At 34.3% G+C, this 22,792-nt stretch overlaps 1 long non-coding RNA gene across 6 annotated transcripts; it reads right to left on the bottom strand.

The window, feature by feature from the left end:
* Positions 1–2,905: 2,905 nt before the first annotated feature.
* Positions 2,906–4,606, bottom strand: LOC145167300 (uncharacterized). 6 transcript variants are annotated; one of them, XR_013741049.1, is made up of 5 exons: positions 4,321–4,606; positions 4,054–4,137; positions 3,868–3,960; positions 3,709–3,776; positions 2,906–3,398 (listed from the first exon to the last, which is right to left on the bottom strand). It is a non-coding gene; the product is annotated as an uncharacterized LOC145167300 (long non-coding RNA). The 6 variants fall into 6 exon arrangements; XR_013741043.1 differs by having other exon boundaries at positions 4,054–4,185; XR_013741040.1 differs by having other exon boundaries at positions 4,054–4,243.
* Between the last annotated feature and the right edge of the window lie 18,186 nt (positions 4,607–22,792).

A 22,792-nucleotide genomic window follows, 5' to 3' on the forward strand; every position in this document is an offset into this window, starting at 1 on the left:
CGTTTTAGTCCTCAAATATATATATATATATATATATATATATATATATATATATATATATATATATATATATATATATTATGAAAAAGTCCTAAAAACCGGTAAAATTTTGCATTTTGACCCCTTTTTGACCGGTTCCAACGTCAACAAATTAATTTTTCGTAAACTAACCAAAAATATTGATATTTTCTGTAAACAAAAATATTATGATTTTCCTGCAAACAAAAACCTTATTATTATTATTATTATTATTATTATAAATATAAATAGGTATATTATTTTTTAAATTCCTTATTATTAATATTGTTAATAATACATATAAATACGTTTAAATGAAAAAAATATTAAAAACGGTTTTTAAGGGTGAAGGTGAAGGGGATGATGATGTCACTACAAGAAAAACAACCTTTTATGACACGCAATGCGTGTCGTAAAACGCTCAGACGACACGTAAATACGTGTCACGGAATGCCCTGTCATAAAAAAAGACGACTATTATTAACAATATTAACAATATTAAACGCTCATAAACGTATTTATATGTATTATTAACAATATTAATAATAAGGAATTTAAAAAATAGTATACCTATTTATATTTTTAATAAAATAATAATAATAATAATAACTAGAAAGTTTCCCCCCGTGTTGCGGGGGGTGGAAGGTGTTGTTTTTATCCCATGCAGCTATCAATTTCTCCAACACTAAAAATTCAGACATTACTGAATTCTCCACTTATATGATTCATTCCGCGCAAAAATATATAGATCAGTGATCCATTCCGCGTAGACATATTAGAAAACCACAAAGGCAGCCACCACTACGAGGGCAAAAAAGTCAACACAGGAGCATCTTTGATCCATCCAAATAGAAACAACCACAAAGATACCTGAAAGACCACGATAAACCAAAATAATACACTTGCACACCAATGTCAGATTTTCAAAGTCATAATTTTAATATCAGAATTTCAGATACATCAGAATTTTAAATACATCATATTTTCCTATTATAGATTTTAAAAACCATAATTTTAATATCAAAATTTCAAAATCTGATTATATAGAATTATAGAAAACAAAATCTTATATTAGATTTTCAAAATCAGAAATCATGGAGGTGCCATTATTTAAATTAGCAAGGACCGCAAAGAACACATAAAAAATTGTTTTATGTAAATGTTTATTGCTTTTTTTCAATTCTCCAAGAAATGAAAGTAGGTTGCTATAAGAGGACGTCTTTATATATCATTGTATATTGAAAAATCTGGCCAATTATAACAATCTGATCCAAGTGTGAAGTAAGTTCATTTTTATAGTTGGTAAATTTAATAAAGCAATTAAAAAAAATAAAATAAAATAAAATAGAAACTGAAAGTATGATGCTATAAATGAAAAATCTTACTAGTCCACCTCTATTAGAGAAGTCCTCATATACCTCTTCTCTTTTTTTCCATGCTTTTCTCTTTGGATTACCTATGCATTGAAAAAACTGGCCATGTAATATGATTAATACATGTTAGAATTTTTATATGCGTCTGAAATAGCACCAAGTAGCAAAAAATAGCAATCTAGATTGATACGTTACGTCGAGCTTTGGTTTTTGAAAAATATAGCAAATTATAACAATGTACTTTCATTTTTTTCCCTTAGAAAGTAGGTATAAATGGGGCCTAGTTGTAGAGGGGTAGCGGATGGGTGGGAATGGGTGGTTTGCGTTAACGGGATTACGGCGACGGATGGTGGCGGTGACATGTTGGCTCGGGTTGATGTGAATAGTTAGGAAAGGTAAAAACTTGATTGATAGCCGAGTGAGTTGAATGTGTGACGCATTCTAAGCATTAAATGGAGGTCTTCTCGTATCTGAAAAACACAAGAAAAAAAAAACGGTCAATGGTTCAAGTCTCAGCAACAACATCAACATCAACAACTGAACAATAATTGGTACCAAAGTTTCATGTGGAGCTCTACTGACAGCCATCTAACGGACTACTGTGTACCCCAGTGGTAGATCATTATGTGCTGACTCATGGATTGTTGGAAGAATACCTTTTTTTTTCCTTTTTTTTTAACAAAAAATAATTATGTTTGATACGATTCTCAACAATGGTGATTACTTATTACATTATTACATAAAGATCCAAAGGTAAAAAAACGTCAACATAGTACTATGTTAGTAAGGTAAAATGTATCAAAGATCATGTATTACCATTTTTAGCACGCCCAAGAAAATCCTGATCGGTCCGACCCATTTGTGTATGTAAAAAGGGAAATAGATTTAAACTTACAGTCTTGCATGAACCAAGTTACAAAAGCCCATGGCCAGCTTGAATGACACTAATAGTCTGTAAAAGTCTAAATCAAGATATTTATTACGACGTAAAAAATCTAAAACTAAATGGTAGATTGTTTTTTCCTCCATTTTATAATTTATTTTAATAATCAGTTAATCTTACAGCTGTCAGCTGCTACTTATTTAATTTTTTAAACCAGATTATTTTGAAGCAAAATAATAGGAAATATGATGATATTCTCTTTTTATTAAAAATGTTCAAATTTATTCACTTTAAAACACATAAACTCGTATGAAAACCCAAAAAAAAAAATCATCAAAAATCACATGAATCCCTGAATCAAATTGTTTGATCCATTCAGTAGGAATCTGCAAAAATTAAAAGGGAAAATTCATAAAACTCAAGAGTTCATTACCTTACAAACTCAATAACAATGAATAATGATGAAAAAAAGTTTGTGTTCTTGAGAAGCATACATCATCGAAACAGTTTTGCCAATAATTAAAAATAATATATTCAGATTCCAAAGGCTCTTTGAACACCCATTTATGACATTTATCAGAAGCAACTTCCCCCATTAATTTGCATCTTAAGATGATCAAACAAAATCAGAAAACCCTAAATGAAATCTCCATTATTGCATCTTGTTGCTTTTTAAGCTTACATATTAAAATCATTGAAGAAATCACAATATTGTCGTATGTGAATGCAATCAATGCTAAAATAACAAATATTTATATGATCATCATGTCAAAATCTATCAATAGAAGCTACAATTACATTACCTACTCGGACTCCACACTCACATTTTGTAACAGAAAATAGTAGATATGCTCCAGCATATGAAGATGGAATCAGATGCTTATTAATGACAGACATGATAGCACCACACATGTTCAAAAGGTTTGTTTCCAACTGCTTACTTCATCATACAAAACATGCTCTGTCAGAGCCCCTACCCATGGACAAACCATAAAACATGACTTTGTTGCATAAACCGGAAGAAAAAAAAAGTAAGATGTCCAATCAATACGCATATAACCCTGCATATCCATAAACATGCCCGAAAGATCATATACTTTCTCTTTCTTCCCTTCAACAACCACCTGTAAAAAATGGTTGATTATATTGTCAAAACTCACAAAAAACAACTGAAATAGATGTCTTTAATAATAAAAACTAAGCAGATAAATTGTTGATGTTGAAAGCCCTTAAGTGTAAAGAACGCAGAAAACACTAAAAGCATAGATTCAACCTATGTGTTAATATAGTAAGAACCAAACCAACAAAATATTGGTCTCCAATTGAGAATTAAGCAGCAAAAGAACAAAAAGAAAAGAACCGATTTTCTTTGGTCTCCCTTTTTTGTTGGCCAGTAGTCTGAGAAGGAATAAGATAAAGAATTACACCAGGTACCTTCCTTTTCAAATCATGTGTGTCAATCTCTTCTGCAAATGGGTACTCTGCAGCTCCCTTTCTTTGCTCTGCTACATTTTTTACAGCGAAAACAACAAATTAAGATTCGATGTGGAAACAAAGTTGAATATACAGAACCCAAATTGGATGGAACATTACCGTAAGCAAACAGCGGTTTGTCTTCGACTCTTCAGATGGCATACTCAACTCCAAAACCAAAACCGGAAAAGAAATTAGGGGTGAGATAGTTATCTGAAAGAGATTGAACCCTAATCAGAATCAAAATCAAAATCAGAAGAAAACCTAAATTAAAGTTTCGATTTCGGAAAGTGGGATTGTTCATACCTGGGTCCTAGAGTACTAGAGTAGCAAACATAATTGCTCATGGGTATCGCAGGCGTAATCCGTTTTCTTTGTACCTGAAATAGCCTATACCCAAAAGCGTGGACGCCGGCGGACGAAGACGTTACAGAATAGCTATTAGAAGAGAGATGAAAGGATCGGGATATTGAATGAGAATGAGGCGAAAGATTAACTGAGGTCACACAGCAGACGAAGACGTTACAGAATAGCTATTAGAAGAGAGATGAAAGGGGTGTTTCAAATGCGTACCTATGTTAAGGCGGTGGAATATCTGTTGCGTTAAAATCAGAACAATCGAGAAGCGGAAGATATTGAATGAGAGATTTGGTACATCGCCTGAAGGTAGTGACGACGGGATGACGATGGTTGAAGCTGGCGGAGATCGACGATGCAAGCAGACGGTGGTGATGGCGGTTCTCAATCGGTTCTAAAGAGAAGCCCTCACAAAGGAAAGACAGTGGAAGGATCGGGAAATAGAGAGGCGGTGGGAAGGATCGAGAAGCGGAAACCATGGTACAAATGAGGAAGAGTGTCAGGTACCTGTTCCTAAGAATCATAATAATAATAATAATAATAATAATAATAATAATAAGAGAATATTACAAATAAAAATTTTATGTGGTTAAGGTCCAAACATTTGAAAAGCTGTAGATTTACTCTTTTTCAATTAGTTTTGTTATTGTTTTGGTTCATCTTCCGTTAAGTTCAACTGATTGGTTGTTAACTTTTTTAAAATGATAATTTTTACCCTTAGGGACCATTTTTGTAGTTTTGTCTTTTACCATACTATAATGACCATTTTTGTATACATTTTTTTTTATTTTATTGAAATATTATATATTAATAAATATTATTTTTAATATATAAATATTAATGAATATTGTTTTATTGGATTATTAATTTATTTTTGTTAATTTATTTTTTTAATTTTTTTAGTTGGAGTAATTCTTTTTTATTTAATTATTATATATCAATACATATAGTTTTTAATATATAATATTTATATCATAATAAATATTATATGATGGGATTATTATATATTACAAAATATTGTTTTATTGGATTATTAATTTCTTTTAGTTGATTTTTTTTATAATTTGTTTTGGTTGGGGTAATTCATTTTTTATTGAATTATTATATACCAATAAATATTATTTTTAATATATAATATTTATATCATAATAAATATTACATTATTGGATTATTAATTTCTTTCCGTTAATTTTTGTAATTTTTTTGAATTATTATTTATTGAATTATTACTTTTAATTTATTATTTTTTTCATATAACAAATATTATTTAATTGGATTACTATTTTAATTTTAATGTATAGCATTATTTTTTTTTAATTTTATTAGTTTCACCACAAAGTTGCCAAAATACGCAAAAGCGTCGTTTCTCATTTTCAAAAATCGGCGGTATCACTGCCAAACATCTTCATCGGAGGTTCAACAGAATTCCCACAAACATGTTCCACCCATCGTCGCTAATAGCCACCTACGAAAATCTCTTCATAATCCACTGAAATCCTTCATATCTCATATAATACGCAACAAACCCCTGTAAAAATTATAAGTGAAGGTGGTGATGTTTTCCATATGGTTTCTGATTATAAGCTACATGCAATATAGGTGTTTGGCAGTGATCCTGACGATTTCAATGATAAGAGACGATGATTTTGTGTATCCACGACTTTGTGGTGTTACCAAAAAAATTAACAAGAAATAATATTACATTAAAAATAAACTAATGATCCAATGATGTAATATTTAGTATATGAAGAAAATAATAAATTAAAAGTAATAATCCATTAAAAAATAAAATAAAATAAATTACAAAAATTAAGTAAAAGATATTAATAATCTAATAATATAATATTTATAATGATATAAATATTATATATAAATAACTATATGTATTTATATATAATAATTCAATAAAAAATAAATTATTCCAACAAAAAATTATAAAAAAGAATTAACTAAAATAAATTAACAATTCAATAAAATAATATTTATTAATATATAACACTTCAATAAAATAAAAAAGAATGTATGCAAAAATGGTCCTTAAAACCACAACAAAACTTGTTGAAAAGGACCAAATTTTCAACTTTTCAAACGTTTGGACCATAACAACATAAAATGAGAAACCATAGGGACCATTTTTGCAATAATAATAATAATAATAATAATAATAATAATAATAATAACAACAACAACTAGGTGTGAAACCCCGCTCCGCGGGGTTCGGTTAAGACCAGGGTTTTACTCTTTTGTTTATCGGTTATGTATGTTGTATAGTGATAGGTAGTGTGTGGTTGGTCATTGTGTTTGTTAGTATGCAGTAGCAACAACAATATATTTAACTGCTAAAAATACAACAATATTAAAGGAAAACAAACAATTTCTTTTTCATTCCAATGGAATGAATCATTCTATTCCTTCCTCTGATTCTATCATGCACCAAACACTACAATTGCAACATAAGATGTCATTTAACCAGAAATGAGAACTTCCCGTGTTGGCATTTGGCAATCAAAACTTGCCAGGTTATTATTTGATGTTAACCTATACTTCATTTTCTCCCTCTTCTTACACTTTCGCATTTGCTTCATCTATAGCTATAGATTCTGTATGAGGATCATGGTCATCAGAATTGGCATCAGAATCCAATTCCAAATCTGAACCTGACCCCTTAACTGTAAACAAACAAAACCAACCGAAAAAAAAACTAAGAACAATGGGATGGATATATAACTATATGATTTGAACAATGGAACATAACATATTAAAGTGGAAGATTGCTTTTTTAGAAAATTAAAGAGGTTCCATTATGTTAAATTATCAGCAAGATTAATACACACTGCACACATACAAATTACGTCGATTGATAATGATATCTTCTTGAAAACAATACTTGTCCCAGATCCTTACAACCCAAAAAGAATAAACTTATGCATTCTTCTTGAAAACAGTACTTGTACCAGATCCTTCCACCTTTGGTAGCCCATCTATTAGCAAACAATATGACAACTAAAAATGAAATTAGAATGACCAAAAACATGAAACAAATTGTTGGATTACGAATTATAGGTTAGTAGAACATAAAAATATTAGAAAATTTATAAAATAACCGATTTTTGAGGGAATATAGTAGAAAAAAGGGTATCACGTCAAGAAACTGAAATTGAAACATGTAGCAAACAATAAGTACCAGTTACCACCCATTGTCTATCTCCACTGAGACAACAGTCAAACTTGTCAAATATCAAATCGTTTTCATATAAATCACACAACTGAAGAAAATATAAAGAAAGAGCTGACCTTATTTGATGATATGAAATTTGTAAAGTTGTTAAAAGGTTTATAATTAATTACCTTGGGTCTCAAATGTTCATGCACTTGGAAACTTGGGCCAGGACCCATATTTATATCCCAGAGCTAACCACACATAATTAAAAACAAAATAGTTATGGAAGAATATATACAAATGAAATATTTTTATAAAAAAAGTACCTTATGTGTCATGTAGTTGCAACTCGGTATATACCTAATCCCCATTGCAAACTTTATATCAGAAATTGAGGAAATAATGTATGTGAAAGAAGATCCTGAACCTTAAGGTTCATGTTGTTCAAATCTGTAACAGTAAATGAATAATAAGAAATATAAATGAAGGAAAGTAGATTAGTAGAAAATTCAAAATTTGTATTTACTTACAATTTGCTATGATTGTCACATAAACCTGATTGCCTCAAATCAAGAAGCCTTCCCTTTTGAGCTGCTATATGCCAACATATTATAATGTGAAGGATGAAACTTTGTTGAAGTTATAACCTCTGAAACAAACAGATATAAACAATTGTTAGCAGTTTTGAAAATATTATAATTTACTTTTTAATTTGAAGAAAAAATACTATTACCATATGAACAAAAGTCAATTAAGCTAAGAACATGAATTGGAAATAAGAAATAAAAACAGTTTTGTGTATAGAGAGAAAGCAAGAGAAATTGGTGGACTGCTTTCAAAGAGAGCTGCAAGTAAAATGAAAAAATCATCAACATCAATTAAAATACTATCTCAAATCACGTAGTGAAATTAATCCAGAATGAAATCATAATAAACATCAAAAAATGGTGGAGACCACTAATTTGAAATGGAAAACAAAATTCACCTCTGCGCTTCTTCTGGCACCTTTGCATCACCTCTAAACTGAAAGTGATTGCATCTACAGAGGTACATCAAGGGTCCATATAAAAGTATAAAATGAAGTTCATTGAAGCAAAATGTCAAACACTTGGCGTGCTTACCAGAAATTTAATGATGTTGGGAAAGGAACATACCACCCATCAGAAGCAAAACCATAGACTGCTACAATGAAAATCAACTCATATGCAAAATTGATTCCACTGCCAATAACACATTCAGACACATATTAAGTTTATGCATTTAAAAGAACAAAATAGTAGATTTTAGCAGATAAAAAAGTTTACCTCTTCTTGGTTGTTGTTGTTAAGTTGTAGCGCTTCAGAGCCCCATCGATGTAATCCTTGTATGGCTAGTAAATGATGAATGGAAGCTGGGATACACTTTAGATCAACATAAATTGGGAGTAATAGCCTAACTGTTTCAGCTATGCTCATCCGACTTCGACAGGTCAACGTGTTTATTGGAGATTGAGGGTTTAGAAATGATGAAATCGGTCAACAAAAACCTATGAAATCATGGAGGAAGATGGTCAGGCGAGGAGAGGAAATGAAATTTATGTAGATACCCAGTAAGACGTGAAATCATACAAAGAAATTTATATAGAGTAACTGAAATAAAACTTAATTGAGACCACCGGTAGTTAGATTGTTAATGGAAGCTGGCAAAGGTCTGCTTCATGATGGATATCGATTGCACGCACAAAAATTGAAGCATTGGCTCTGAAATCAAACTCAAAACGTTACATATAGACAGATCGAAAGTCATCTCCATCCACTGTTCTTCTGTAATACACCAGCAAAAAAATAAAAAGAAGAAGAAGATAAAAGAGGAGGGCAATCGATTAAAAAAACAGGAAGATCTGGTTTAAGTGTGGTACCAGCTATTCTTGGTGGTGTCGATCGGAACTGAGAACTTACGATCAAAAATATGGCCGGTAACAAACCCTCGTCGGACGGTGGTGAGAACGAACAAAATCGTCGACTTCTGCTGTGCCGGATAGTGAACCGACGCATCTGCTAAACATCGCACATTTGACGAAAACATACTACACATCCTGATGGGTTAACGTCTCTGAACTCCAGACCTCCACACGAAGGGCCTTTGAAGATGGTCGACGATCTAATTGGAAAACGAAGGCAGCGACCCTGTGATGTAGTCTCAAAAGAAGAAAGAGGCAAGACGGTCTTAGCGGGCTAGATAGGGGATGGAGCGGAAGATACTGGATAAGGAGGCGGTGCGATATTTTAGGTATGGAAGTCTCTAGAGACTGATAGAGATAAGACCAAGAAGAAATAGCAAAGGCAGACGCAACACGTGTCCACAAAAATATGGATATTGACAGAAAATAACCCTAAAGACGAATTTAAACATATATGCATAGACAGAGGACCATTTCTGCCAAAAATCTACCAGTTTACTATTCATGTTGGAAGACAAGTTTAATATATATATATATATATATATATATATAATAATAATAATAATAATAATAATAATAATAAAGTTTTTGTATGCAGAAAAATACTAATTTTTTTTTTAATTTTTTAATTTTTTTTAGAAAAGTTCTAATATTGTGTCAGTTTACGAGTCTCAAATTAATATGTTATTGGTTCCAACCGGTCAAAAAAAGGGTCAAAATGCAAACTTTTGGCGGTTTTTAGGTCTTTTTCGTTAAAAAAAATTTAATTTATGACTAAAACATAATCTGGGCCAAAATTTTAGGACTTTATTGAAGTTTTCTTATTTTTTTTATTGCAAAGTATTTATTTTAGATTAATCATTTTTCATTTTCGATGTAATAAATATTTTTTTAATGATATAAATGCTATTTGATTTTTTGTTATTTTGTTTTTATATATTAGTACAAATTAATTGGATTTAATTTGTAATTTAATTCCATCCATAGATATCTAGGTTTGCATTGAAAATATTCTTACGCAATTTGCTATGCAATCTGCTATAGAATATAGACCACGGGTTTCGCTAGTGATTCATCACTACAGATTTAGCATGAGATTCATCACAACAAATTTTGCTAGGGATTCATCATAACGGATTTTGCTAGGGATTCACAACCACAGATTTTGCTAGAGATTAATCACAACGGATGTAGCTAGGAATTAATCACCACAGATTTAGTTAGGGATTAATCACCACAGATTTTACTAGAGATTAATCACCACAAATTTTGCTAGATTCATCACCACATATTTTGCAAGAGATTCATCACTACAAATTTTTTTAGGGATCCACTACAACGGAATTTATGATGGAAGAACCACTACGAAATTCGCAATAGAATACCACTACGAATTACACGACGGGATACAATCTACAACTGATTTCATTCCTTTGTTATGTTTGCGATGAAATTATTGTTTCCGTCGCAAACCTTCGCCACAGGGTTTTTTGGGATGGAAATGGTTTGTTGCAAATTCCATCATTATTTGTTTTTTTGCAAAGAAATTTCTATTTTTTGCATCAGATTTCTTCCCTAACAAAATCAACTTTTTCTTATAGTGCAAGGAGCACATTGTAGTGAAACAACAAAAAAATGTGTTGAGACATGAGCACATAGAAATCTTCCGGAATGACGAGAGGCCGAGAACAACAAGAAGCAATCCATCGACAACAAGAACTCCTCAATGACTTGACAATTCGTAGGACGAGCACCGAAGGTTTGACGCCCGAAGATCGTAAAATGTTGCAACAAGAACTCCTCGATGACTTGACAATTCATTGTATATTTTTTTATTGTAGCGTTTTTTTGTGGTCGTGTAATGTCTTTATATATTTTCAATTTAAATGTTATGTATTTTAAAAATATATAATTTATTTTTATAATTACCGAAAAAAATGAAAAACAAAGATGATAGTGGAAATTAAAATGGTGTTGCGGTAGGTATTTGGTAATAAATGTGATGTGGTATGGAGAGTGCCATGTGAAGTGAAAACAATTTGATATTGATGGGATGACCCATACCTATGCGGCTTAAGCAGCTTAAATGATCAAACACCCGTGAATAGTTAATCACAGTTCTTTAATATTGATCAATAACAGTTCTTTAATATTGTCCTAAACCAAACGAAAGTGGTACAATAATTTATCAATTGAATAGTTGGAAGAATGTGAATAATATAAAGGAATGTCATCTCGAGAGAAACATATAAAACATCCTTTTGGTTGGTGTTGGCTGTATAAAGTTGAAACAAAGAAAAGGATAAAGAGTTAAAGTTGGTTGTAGATAAAGATGAACGCATAAAACTCATTCAAATCCTATTGAAGACTTCAATCATGGCATAAAAAAGTTGGCAGAAGAGAAAAACCACAGACGTTTGTAAATGTGAACGCATCATATTGGGTGGGTGGTTAAAACATTCCTTTTGCACCAGCCTCACACTGGTCTGGTTACATCATATTGGTCCATAAGTGTGACGAAGATGATGTTTGAGGTAGACTTTTTACTAGTATGGCTCATAATTGAACTTTATTATATTGGAAAATCTTAACACCCTTTGGTCATGATAACTAACATATATCCATCAAAATGAAGCTACTAAGCACGACCATTTAAAAATATCCTAATCATCAAGAAAAGGCTCCTTTAGAGATGACAAAAAAACGTCGCAAATAGTCAAGAATGTCGCCCCCAAAGATATTAGGGACGACATGTCGTTTTAATTGGGTCGCCGCAAATACCTCGTAGTTAATACTCAATAGTCGTCCCTAAAGGCATCATCCCTAATAATATTCCGGCCACCAGCCAATGTTACTCCGACCAAATATTCTGGCGGGAGTTGTCGTCGCTAATACTCAGGATTGTCCCTAAAGGTGTCGCCACTAATGTCTGTTTTTTTTAATTATTTTTTTAATTTATATTTTATATTATTTTATTTATAAAAATACATAATTTATATAAAAATTATAATTTAAAAATCTGCATTACATAAAATATCAAATAACATACATAAAGTATATCACATTACATAAACAATCTAACAAACATGAAATAATAGTCGAAACATGAAATAGTAGTCGATCTAGTCCATACTCTAATAAATCCATAATAACATCATCCATAATATAAAACAATATATATTAATCGTCTTCCCCATCGTCATTTTCCTCGTTGTTGTTAGTCGCATTGTCGACTTGCTTGCTAAATGAGCAGATAATATCTCCAATTGCCGTTACAAACGTCGGGATTTGGATAATAGCGTTAACATCCACATCGTACAAAGTAAGAATATAAGTTAAAATATATCTAACTATATAAACAAATTATTATTACTTAACAATTAAGTGACAAACACATTAAGTCCTTAACAATTTAACAAACTACTGAATTCATAACAATTTAACAAACAAAGAAACTAACAAACTATACCAAACTACCAAACAACAAAATTCACAACAAATTAATAAATACCTGTGTTGGTTGCAGTGTTTGTGACTGTGAATGCCACTGGGAGGGAGCACTTATACCCGCTACAGAAGGCTTAGGCCCGATGCCTCTCACATGCCCCCTTCAACCACCTAACACCTTCTCAAATAAGGCTATCCAATCAATGGAGTTCGGATCACCACTGGAGTCGGCTATATGCTGAGTTTGTAAAGCAACCTCAGCAACTAAAGCATTTTGCATTTCACGAAGATTGTGAATATACTTCAAAACAAACACAAAAAAACAACATTCTAATTCATTTTTAAGTAATAATAACTTTCATACTGTTCTTCAACTAACGGGTCAACGAATTCCCCTTGTTTATTGACATGTGCACGGTGAAATAGTTCAAGTTTATTCAAATCATGTTTAACTTTAAAACATATGTTATACTTGAATAAACATTACAAAATATGGTATAACTGAATAAGCATTAATATAACTTACATTTTTGAAAGAAGCACTACCATAACTGCACATCCCTCCACGATTCTTAACTACTTGCTTCTTCCGACATTCTTTGTTTACACTAGATCGTTTACAATGCGTATCAGTTAAGAAGTGGTCAATAGTAGAACTCCAACGCGCTGAATCCATACCATAGGGGGGGGGGGGGTCGAGCACTTGCTACCTCCGCACCTTCTAACATATCTATAAATTTATAAATTTATCTTTTGCCCTATTTTTGCGGCCTCTATACCGCTGTCATATCCGATGGTTTAGTGATGCCCATAAAATTCTAGCATCGTGATCATTTGAAATGGTTTGAAAATCAAAATATGTCTACAAAAAATAGAGAAGCTAAAAATAAATCAAAATTAAACATGTTAAATATAACTTTATAAATAATTTATAGAAAGATTTGTAAACATGCCATTCCGATTAGTTTCGGGAACTTCTTTCCAGGTGTTCTTATCCAAAGCTATGTCGCGCCAGATATAACTTCCAACCTCCAGAATGAAGCATTCGTATACATCCCCAATCGGCACAAATGTATTTCTGTCAAATATTATTTTTAGAGGCCATCTACCGTTTGTTTCGTATAGCCGATGCATTTTCTTGTTTACCGCCATGCCTCTTCGTCTGGGAGGTACAACTGCAAAAAATATTAGTCAAGATGGTTTTTTAAATACATACAATATGAAATATAATGAATTAGAATAAATCTTAATTACCATCAATTTGGTGAACACCAAAATCTCCACTGAACGGATGTGGTGGCTCGTCACCACCATCACCTCCATGACCCATCACAACAGCCATGAGATGAACCAATGCAACTCAAAAAAATGACATCCTGAAAAGTAATAACACTATATATATATATATATATATATATATATATATATATATATATATATATATATACAAAATATGAAAAATTAAAACATAAGTGGGAGTTGTTTTTCTACTATATTATTGTACTTTAAATGTGAAATATAACATATTTTTATTATTTATAGCATCTTCGTTATGTAGTTTTTCTATTATAACATTGTACTTTAAATGATAACGTGAATTATAGCATACATTTTTTTTTAGTTTTTTGAATTAACATTGTCAATCATAACACAAGTAAATGCATCTATGTGAAATAAAGGTTATTGTATTGATAAAAGAGATGAGAAATATAAACAAATAACACGGCTATTACCCAATACCAAATACCAAATACACATATACACACATATATTTTTATACATATAGACATACCAAATACCAAATACACATATACACACATATATTTTATACGTATACACAGACCAAATACCAAATACACATATACACACATATATTAAGCAACAGCCATCACGGTGGCACAACATGGTGTAATCCTTAAGCAATACCAACTTTAGAGCATCCTTGAACGATCTTGAGAATCATAGAGGACTTCATAGCATACTTGGATCATCAAGGACCAAGATGGTCCAACATGCACCATCATGGCGCAACAGTAGCTCCAATCACGCAATAACATCTCCAGATGGCGCAACAAGGAATATAGATGGCTCAATAGGCTTCAAGTGTAGCGCAAGAACATCAAGATTTGAGCAACAACATCACCATGGCACAATAGGCACATACATGGCGCACATGCATGGCACAACAAGGCCATGTATGGCCCAACAGGAGTACCTCATGGCGCAAGAGAGGTACCCGATGGTGCAAGAGGGAGTGCCATGGCGCAAGAGCATCACTCTTGGCCCATCCTTTTATCATATGGCGCAACAAGGTTCCCTTGTTGCTCCATATCACTCCCAAGTGCTCCAAACCTCTTCCAGTTGCTCCAAACCCCCTTCTGTATGATCCATTCCTTTCGCACTTGATCCGTTCCTTTGTCAGGCGATCCATTCCTTTCTCAGATGATTCGTTCCTTTGTAACATGCTCCATGAACTCCAAGTGTTCCATTGAGTTCCAAGTTCTCAAAATGCTCCATGAACATGATCCAAATGCCCGAGTCACATTTAACAATCTCCACCTTGACTTGATCATCCTTTGAACTCCACCTAGAACAAAAACTTCCTCTCCCTTCCTGCCATTCGTCCCCGAAGGGACCTACCTCCTGCGAATATCAACCAAGTCCAAGAAAAGCTTGAACTTCTCCATAGGCAACGACTTTTCAACATATTTGATGGGTTGACCTTGGTATTAATCTTCAGTATTGAAAACTTTTATCCTTCAAGAATATCCCGAATGAAATTCAGCCTGACATCAATGTGTTTCTTCTTCTTATGATACATAGGGTTCTTTGCAAGACTTAAATCACTTTGATTATCACAATACAAGACATGCTTCTCCACCTTCAAACCAAGACTCTGAATAAGCCCTTGCAACCATATCTCCTCCTTTATTCCTTCCTTCATGGACATGTACTGGATTCAGTTGTGGACAAAGCAATGGTATCTTGTAACATTGACTTCGAGGTGATAGCACATTCGAATAAAATGAATATGTAGCACGTCCGTGATCTATGCTTCAACAAGTCACCACCATAACCAGAGTCAGCATATCCCACCAAGTCACTCTTCGTATTTTCTCCATACACCAAGCAAACATCCACCATTCCCTTCAAGTATCGCAAGATCCACTTTACAGCTTCCCATTGAGTCTTCCCTGGATTACTCATAAACCTGCTAACCACACTAACTTCATGAGCCAAATCAGGTCTGGTAAAGACCATAACATACATGAGACTTCCAACAACACTTGAGTATGGAACCATGCTCTTCATTATTAATGGGTATAGTGCTTGGACCATGTTTAAAGTGAGCCGCCAAAGGAGTTCCAACTGGCCTTGACTGATAACAATTGAAGGACTGCAGTACTTTCTCAATGTACTTTTTTTGAGAAATATATAACCGCCCTGATCTTCTGTCCCATCGAATCTCCATCCCCAGTGTCTTCTTTGCTGCCCCCAAATCCTTCATCTCAAACTCATTCTTTAGGGTCGCCTTTAAGTCATTTATTCCAACCATGTCTTTAGCTGTGATGAGCATATCATCAACATTCTACAACAGATATATGTAGGAATCTAGTGACAATTCCTTTGAGTAAACACAATTGTCAAACTAGTTCTGAGTATAGCCATTCTAGATCATGAATGAATCAAATCTCTTGTACTATTGTCTTGGAGACTGATTCAAACCATACAGGGATTTCTTCAGCAAACCTACATGATCCTTCTTAGCATCAAGGAACCTTTCCGGCTGGGACATGCAAATCTTCTCTTCTAAGTTCCAATGAATAAATGCAGTTTTCACATCAAGTTCTTCAAGCTCCAAATCAAACACACTTACCATGGCCAAAAGAACCCAAATTGTCTTGTGCTTCACGATCAGTGAGAAACATCGTGATAATAAATTCCTTCTTTCTAAGAGAACCCTTTTGCCACCAACCGTGCCTTGAACCTAGTTGGTTCAACTCCTAGTATCCCTTCCTTCTTCTTAAAGATCCACTTGTATCCCACTGGTTTTGCTCCCTTTGGTAATGGAACAAGATCCCATGTTTCATTCTTCTCTAAAGATTGCGTTTCTTCAATCATGGCCATCAACCAATCATTTTCTTCTTTACTTGCCACAAACTCTTTATACTATTGAGGCTCCTTAGTGTCAATGTATTCTCCAGCTGCTAAACCAAAAGCAATTGAGTCAAGTTCACCTGAATTCACACATACCACATATCTATCAGGTTGTCGAATAATCCTCTTCGATATTCTCTTTGTTATATTTTCAGACACATAATCCTTCCTGGCATCAGTACCACTGGATGAAGATCCCATAGGCTGCTCTTGGGTTTCATCTTGTCCAGGCTGTTCACTGCCGCCGTGCTCTTTGTCACTTATAACAAATTTGTGACAACCCGAAATTTCTATTCTGTACAACATGTCAATTCAATAGAAGTCAAATCAGTTACAGTTAAATTTTCAGACTTTTTGGATTAAGTTTGATTATTTTAGGATTTACACTTTAGGAGATACCAGGAGAAAGGATGCCGTAGGGTTATAGTGCAACACTGTTATTCCTAAACTTCAAGAAGTTGGAGTTTACTGCCGGAATAAAATAGTTTCAGCCAAAAACCCAGAAATTTGGAGTATATATATGACACTTGTCATTTTATGTCATTTTTCCAAATTTCTCAAGAACATATATCAAATCCTCTCAAGTATCATCCCAGGATTTATTCCAGATCTCGATCTAGTAAGTGTTTTCAACCATTTCAAGTTAGTAGATCACTTAATCTAGTGTTTTAACACCTTTCTAACCGTGAAATCATTCCAAAAGGTCGATTCTTCCATTTTCACCAAGAACACCAAGAACACACACTAGTGTTCTTGGCATTTTGGCTCATTTCAAGCTTCCATATAGTAAGTACTTCTATCCTAGAGTGTGTTTAAGCTTGCTATACTTCATTATAACATGAAATCATCCAAGAAACACCAAGAAAATGGTGTTTACGGTCCAAGAACATTCTTGAACCGTAAACCCATTTTAAGGGACCAAAATGTCCCTAGTCCCTTCCTAAGCCTAGGTAACTAACTTGGATCCTTACCTTGATGTGTTAAGGACTTGAAATCATCAAAATACCAACATCCATAAGGGTTTACGACCGTAAACCCAAAGGGATGTGGTCTTTGGGCCGTAAACTCCAAATAGGAGTGAAATGGTGCCCTAGCTTCTTCTTTAGGCTTATACTTCAAGAGGAAACACTTCAATGGACTTAGAAACCTTCAAATCAACAAATGGTCAAAAGAGGGGGAGTTTACGGCCGTAAAATCTAGGGTTTACGACCGTATACCCATTGGGTTGAGGTCACAAAACCGTAAACTCAAGTTAGGGTTTCTTTTGAACCCTAAACCCTATAGCATTGTTCTACAACACTTAGATGCATTCCTTGAGACTTATAACACTTATATAAGGTGTTTAACTTGTCTTAGGATGTCTTAACTTTGCTAATTAGTTGTTTAAAGTCTAATTAGATACATATATGTTGTATGTATATGTTAAATAGGATCATTGTGTGTGTACAAGTCTTCACTTGACACCTAGCAATCCTATTTCTTCAGTTCATCCAAACCACCAACTACAGGTGAGTTTATACCCCTTAATTAACCTTTTAAATGTTTTTAAATGATTTTATGGGGGGGGGGATACAAGTTGAACAATTGTAGTTATTATATCAATCACAGGTGATTAATAACTACCAAGCAAATGGTTTTCTTACTTTTCAAACTGTTTATCAAACTGTTTTACCTCAAACTGTTTTACAAACTCTTTTATTGTCAAATACATTTATCAAACTCTTTTAACTTATATTATGTGTATCTATATAAATATAGTTATATAAGTAGGATTAAGAAGGACTTAGGACTGCTAGTCTACCCTGCTTCCTGTTCTTGTTTGATTGTGGTCTTAGGGTATCAAGGTTAGTTGTCCGAGGGTCGTTTGAATCCTAGTTATATATTATGTATATGTATATAGATATAAAAAGTTTGTTATCAACCTCTTCTAACTTATAGTATGTGTATCTATATAAATATAGTTAAATAAATAGGATTGGAAGGACTTAGGACTGCTAGTCTACCCTACTTCCTGTTCTTGTTTGATTGTGGTCTTAGGGTATCAAGGTTAGTTGTCCGAGGGTCGTTTGAATCCTAGTTATATATTATGTATATGTATATAGATATAAAAGGTTTTCCTTCATTCAAGTCCATACCCTTGGGTAGCAAGGGTATACAAACATGTTCATACATTGCTAGTAAGCTACCATAGGGGTAGTTTAGGAAGATACTATTACTAGAACGACGAAACATACAATGAGTCAGTTCATACATGAGTCAATACATACTATAATGAGAAACAAACATGAAACAGAGTGATAAGAAACAAACATACAGGCTAGACAGAGAAAGAACACACAATACAGCTAGCACACAATTCACATAACATTTACATTAATACATTTATGTGAGCCATTAAACAGGGCATGGCACTACCTGCCATGACTGTTTTTGTATCAGAATCTCCTTAATTGGGGAGCGTATGAGTTCGTGTATAGATCTATACTGGATTGACTATCCTACACCTTGCTGCTCGCTACAGTGGGACTTGCAAGTCTACGGGTGCCAAACGTCATTTTTATGGCATCTTACATTGTCACTTTACTATTGAGTCGGTAGCAAGATACAGGCCGATCACATGTTACCTTAAAATATACAATTGGCTTAAGGTAGTTAGTACAGCAGTAGTTTCATAATGCTACATTAAAGTACTATAACATTTTCCCTTTACATTTTACTTTGTGATTTCACACAATAAACAATAATGTAAAAAAACTATATTTTTGGTTAATGATAGTCAGATTTGGGAAAATACTCACTTTTATAAAAGATACACGCACAAACACTAGATGCCTTGGTAGAAGGCTACTTTTAGTAGGAAACATAGGGTTTTCTAGGATAGTTCAAACAAATACAAAACTTTTACAAACACACAGTACATCTTACAAAACATCTTACAAATACTTTCATACAAACACAGACACTAATATACTTATGAACTCACCAGCTCTAAAGCTGATAAACTCTTTCAAAATAACTTGTATTCTCAAGTCACCAGTAGACAGGTACCGGAGCCAGGTTTTGAGAAGATGGAGCTCGTTCAAGACTCATCTTATTTTTTTGATGTATATTGTTTTGGTGTCTTTAAAACTTAACGGAACACACTTGTATGAAATTATATTATTAATGCAATGGATGATGTTGTTGCTTGTCTACTACTTGCATTGTTGTGATACTGTACATGACGTCCTCCACCCCAGAACGTTTCCGCCGTTCATTTGGTTTTGAGGGTGTGACAGATTGGTATCAGAGCATTGTTTATAGTGAATCGAGTGTATCAACCCATAAAAGATATACGAACTATAAACACAAGCGGGATTTAAAATACTCTGATGAAGAGTTTATACTTTAAATAATAAAATATTTAATAAAGTATACATACCTGCATTCATACTAAAATCAGTGTCACTAGGACAGAACAAAAGTATTACGATTGGTGGACAGCATAAGCAGATTTAGAGACATATGGTCAACCCTGGGAAGATGTAGCCTGATCAACTACATTATCCGAGGAGTGATTAGCATGTGCCTAAGTGTGGTTGTGAGGTTGCAACAAGTCTAAAAATTTACCAACACTTCTACAACAAGAACAGTAGAACAAAACATTAAACTTAAAATACTATAGGAGTATTTTGTGTTACTATAATTACTTATTCGAGAACTAAAGGTCTTTATTAGTATATCAATGGTTGTTTAGTGGATACACTAAAGTTATATATACTAGGATGTCATAGACTTAGAATCTGTGATCTTTGCCTTACTTCCTGTTCCTTGTTTGCTTGTGGGCTTAGGGTTAGGGTTACTTATTCGAAGGTCTATCCCGTCTGTATGACATATAACTGGTATGCTTTAAACAAGTATTGAGGCAACTGATAAAGATCATCATATAATTATTTATTTAGTTAGTTAGTTTAATTTAGTTATTTCTTATATCCCTTTTCTCGCGTAGATTTAATGGCTGGATTTTATCTTCCCGGAGACCCGTACTATCCCAACCACGACAACGCAGAATGGCTGGAAGAAGAACCAGAAGATAATCACCCAATTCCTTTAGATGACTATGAAGCTGAAGGTTTTTCTGATGGTTCCGACTCGGAGCCAGAAGTCAACAACCATCCCCCAGCTGTTCAAAACCCAAACCCTCGTCCCGCATTTCAAGGACCCACACCTTCGTGGGCCACAAACTTGAATAGGTGGAGTCAGGAACAAGGTCAACCTTTTCCCTACAATGGAGACAGAAGTTTCTACAACCTTACTGAGGGAGGTACAGCTGATAGGGTCCTACCTATCATGGTTCGTAGGATTGCTCGGAACACCGAGCAGGGTCGAGCAGCTATCGACCGGGTAGTAGAAGTGGATGCCAATTCTGGTATTAACACTGTCCGCATTCGCCAGCTGGAGTCCGCTCATGAAAGGGCTCAGGTTAGCAATGCAATGCTTCAGAGGGAACTTGCTGAAACCCGAGCCGAAGTCAGGGAACTTCGAGCTCAGCAAGCAAGGTCTGATAGGCGTGTGAGGGACATAGAGCGTCTCCTATCGGATTCAAGGACTCACTCAAGCAGTTCTCGTCGTCGTTAAAATTTTACCGACTTCTCTTTTGGATATAACTTAGTTATGTAAAAACTTAAGTCTAATTTCCTATCCTTATAAATCTTAGACCTGCTAGGTTTTGATTTGGTAGTATGCTGTCAAAATTTTCCCATCTTGGATGATGTAAGACCTACTTCTAGGTCATTTTTCCCCAAACTCATTACATCTGTAATTCCAATATCTTTGACAGATATAAAAATCTAATGGAAATTGTTATCCAAATGCTTTCATCTTCATTCAAGTATTCCATTTAAGTATGCTGTTGGGCTATGGAGAGTTAGTCCATGAGTCATTCTTATCAATGTTCATGTCAAATTCTTATCAATATCTTATTCATTCTAAACATTCAGCTAAAAGATGCCTCCACGTAAGTCAACAAGACGTAATCCTCCACCACCTATTCCTCAATTTGATACAGCAGCCCTCAATGCTGCTGTAGCTGCGGCTGTGGCAACAGCCATGGCTGAATATCATTCTTCAAGTTCCACTGGAGGAGGGACTCCTATTCCAACAATACAGGTTGAAACCCCTGTGCGCTCGAGAGAGTGCTCCTACAAAGATTTTACAAACTGCAAGCCATTATCCTTCAGAGGAACTGGCGGAGTCATTGTACTCTCGCAATGGTTTGAGAAAACCGAATCGGTTTTCGCAATCTGCTCCTGTCCAGAAGGGAGCAAGGTGAAGTTCGCTGCTTGCACCTTTGAAACCAGAGCCCTAACATGGTGGAATAGCCATGTTAAGTCACTATCTCTTTCAGTGGCAAATGATATGGGCTGGGATACTTTAAACGACCTCATGATTGAGGAGTACTGCCCGAGGGGCGAGATCCAAAAGCTGGAGGAAGAACTTTGGCGCCTAACCATGAAAGGCACCGACATCGTAGCATATACCGCCAGGTTCTGTGAACTGATGGCCTTGTGTCCCAACATGATTCATACATAGGGAAAGAAGATCGAGAGGTATATATGGGGGCTGGTGCCACCATACCAGGGAAATGTATTGTCATCACGCCCCACTACATTTGATAGTGCCAAGCGATTGGCACAGCAGCTAGTTGACCACGGGGCCCGTACCCCGGCTGCAACAACCACCCTGGCCATCTCAGAAACCGCCAGAACTGCAGAGTCCAAGCGGAAATTCTGGGATGACAAGAAAAAGAAGAAGGCTGCGAAGAAACAGCAGACAGTGGCAGTTCATAGTGCGACAACACCTGCCACTGCTGCTATTCCAATAAAGCAATATTCTAGAAGTTTGCCTTTATGCAACAAGTGCAACTACCATCATATGGGAGCCTGTCGGGACATGCAGTGTGTAAACTGCAACAGGAAGGGGCATACGGCCCGTTTCTGTAAATC

The sequence above is a fragment of the Lactuca virosa genome, chromosome 1 (genome assembly GCF_052849685.1).
Source record: "Lactuca virosa cultivar CGN04683 chromosome 1, Lactuca_virosa_CGN04683_v6, whole genome shotgun sequence".
NCBI classification, from domain to species: domain Eukaryota; kingdom Viridiplantae; phylum Streptophyta; class Magnoliopsida; order Asterales; family Asteraceae; genus Lactuca; species Lactuca virosa.